Source organism: Merops nubicus, unplaced genomic scaffold (assembly GCF_000691845.1).
Source record: "Merops nubicus isolate BGI_N331 unplaced genomic scaffold, ASM69184v1 scaffold5089, whole genome shotgun sequence".
NCBI lineage: Eukaryota > Metazoa > Chordata > Aves > Coraciiformes > Meropidae > Merops > Merops nubicus.
The window spans coordinates 107,883-111,016 of NW_008632921.1; positions in this window are offsets into that span (position 1 = coordinate 107,883).

Here is a 3,134-nt window from a genome sequence, read left to right on the forward strand (position 1 = left end):
CACCAAGTGAAAGATACCAAAATGTCCATGGAAAGGCAAATGAAGCATCATAATCATTACCTAAATGTAAACAGGATGTAGCTCAGGAACAGATACAGATTACAAATCCGGATTGAACATCTCACTTACTCACGTGGAGATCGAGGAGCAGCAATCACCTACTGCACTGTATGGTCCCTTCTCTGCTCCACCCTTTCTGTCACACTGGTGAGAGAACTAAGATCCCTCTTGCTGTTTTCTGGCAGCACGTAGTTCCCATGATCCAGGAGAATACTTCACCCAGTGTCACTGGATGGTTAAAGAGATGCTTGTATGCTCGATTCAGAATCACACATAAAGATACATGTATTTATAGATCTGTGACCCCAGAGGCAACCCCACTATAATGACAATCATCACGTTCTGTTCACTGCAGGGGTACCACACAGTCCCCTACAACAACTCCAGTAGTCCCACTATTATTACTTAGTGTGGTCGATGCTCACCGTTAAAGGAGTTTTTAAAGGTACTTTTAATACTGATTACTCATGAACAAAACTTATGAATCAGTAATTGGCAGGTTTTTTTGCATGCAGCCCTTTTCATTTAGCTAAAGTTCAGACAGGACGTTTGCTCTTCTGCACTTCACTACGTGTACAGAAATGGACTCTCTTTCCTTGACTACCCTGTCAAGAGTGAGATCTTGAGCTCATTCAGGAATTTTCAAAGTTTTTAGTGGAACCACAGTGGCGGTTGTCCAAATCCTTCAGGGACTGAGAGGACAGGTAGTATGTGACATGTTTTCCAGATACTTCAACACGTTTGAGGTGCTTCAGTCCTAAGAGCACCCAGCTGTAAGTTAATCATTGATATGTCCTCAGCTGTTGGTGAAAACAAAAATCTGTTGTAAATTAAAGCACTTTTTCAAAAACTTTACGTGACTTTACTGCTATTCAGACCCTCTCTGATGTGAGTGTTCATGTTGAACTTCAGAGTGTACTTTTGTGTACGTTTGTAACTGACTGTTTCATTTGACTTTCATTATATCTGACAGGGAAATAAATGACTGTTTTATCAAAGCCTGTGAATTCAGCATTTTTCCCCCAAATTTAACATAAGCAGCAACAAACCAGCTGAGATGTCAAACTAAACTCACTTTATTCTGATTTTCTTTCCTTTGGGAGGGTGGAGTGAGGTGAAGAGAACATGAGTTAGAGCTGAGTTTTCTATTTTACACCATGTTAAACTCCCAGTAACCTCTAAGAGACAAAAATATATATTTGCAATTGTACATTCAGAAAAGACTGTCTTGGATACACATGAAAAATACAAATGAACCACAGAGAATGATATATATATTGTCTTTCCCATTGCAATGTTGAATATCTTAGAAAAAGACAAATTAATGAGAGCAATGAGAAATGGGAATGTGAAAAGATAAATTTCTTGCAGTATTTTCTAATAATTTTTAACTTTTTGTGCACTTTGTTTTTTTGCTTTTGTGCCTTTCATATGGGATTTTAGAACAGGGATTAATGGTGTAAACTATTCTTTTTGTGTGTGTGTGTGTGAATTGACCAACATAATAATTGGATCAAATTAATACTATCTGCATTATTGTTTTGAAGTATCCTTGTTACAGACAGGCTTCTCTTACTGTAATCACTATGTAGGAAGAAAAGAGTGTCCTGCTTTTTGAAAAAATGTCCTTTATAATGGTTGAATAACAAATAAAGCAGCACTCAGGAGATCAGGGAAAATATGCTTCAGTGTCAAGAAATATCTCAGTATAACACTTCCTGTTTAGCACTAACTTTTTACATTGCTTGTCAGCAGAGGACAGGTTGCAAGAGAAATTTGAAATATTACAAAGTGGCCTTAAGTTGCTCACTGGGATACTGCAGAAATTATGAGATGTGAGAAGTCATGAGTATGTTGGTGGGAAAAAAGGATAGGCATGAAGAAAACTTTTAAATAGTTTCTGTTCAAAACAAAATGGAGAGAGGGCTCCTGAGGGAGCAAATAGCATAAAAAAGCAAAGAAAGTACTGTTCCTTGAGCAAATAGGTTTGTGGACATCAGTCTTAACTTTTTGGCCTCAGACTCTAAATAAGAAAATGGTTGTATGGTATTTCTCCACAACACAGGAGTGCTGGGAGAATAATTGAGCATTAACACACTTCTGTGTTCCCAGCACCAGTTTATGTTGATGTTAGCAAATTAAGAATGAAAGCACAGAGGGAACACAAGCATGCTGTTCATTACTCATCCATACAGTTAAATTTTCAGAACTGTTTTGTTGCAGGTCAACTAAAAATTTTCCAGAAAAAATTCCTGGACGTAGTGTGGGAGCTGAACCTGGCCCAGCAACAATTCTGCATGGGCTGTTTGGACGCAGCCACTCTCTTTGGACAGCACGTTTAAGAGTATGGCTGTGGCAGGATGGTGCCAGCTGGCCTCAAGGCTGGAGAACATTGACCTGGCACAGGAAAGATATCTGTGCTAGTTTAGTACCTTCATGCACCATTCGTAGGCCAAGTTCACCGCCTGCCTAACTTACCCTGGCACACGGAGCATTTGGGGGAAACACTGAGCTCAGTTTAATGCAAATGGCAAAGTAGAGAGGCGGCAAACTCAAGGTCGTCTGGCTCCTGAAACATCCCCTAGACACACCACCAAAATGCAGGTTAGAATGACCCCATACACAAGAGTCCTGTAGCACCCCTTCCTTAAGGAGCACTACAGCCACGTATCATTCATTTCACATAAGCATTCTGCCATACACCGTGTGCTCAGTCTCCTGTGTTTTCCCTGGTTACTATATAGAGGTATCTGTAAGGTACTCCTGTAGTAGTTTTTATTTCTCTCTCTTTTAGAGATAGTGAAATATCAAGGACTGCACTAAGAACAGATATGAAGCCTGAGGTGGATGGAAGACTGTCATGTAACACAGAAATATTCCGTGTGTTCACCACTCATCTACCACACTGGGACAGAACTGTTTTTCAGAATATCATGTAACGTAATGCATACGATACCAGGTCTGGGGGCACCCCTGACCCTAGACCACAACAGGTGCTAAAGAAACAGAAGTGTCCCCGAATTACTCTTGCTTTGGGGTTGCCCTGACTTAGACTTCCTCACTCCTCACTCTTT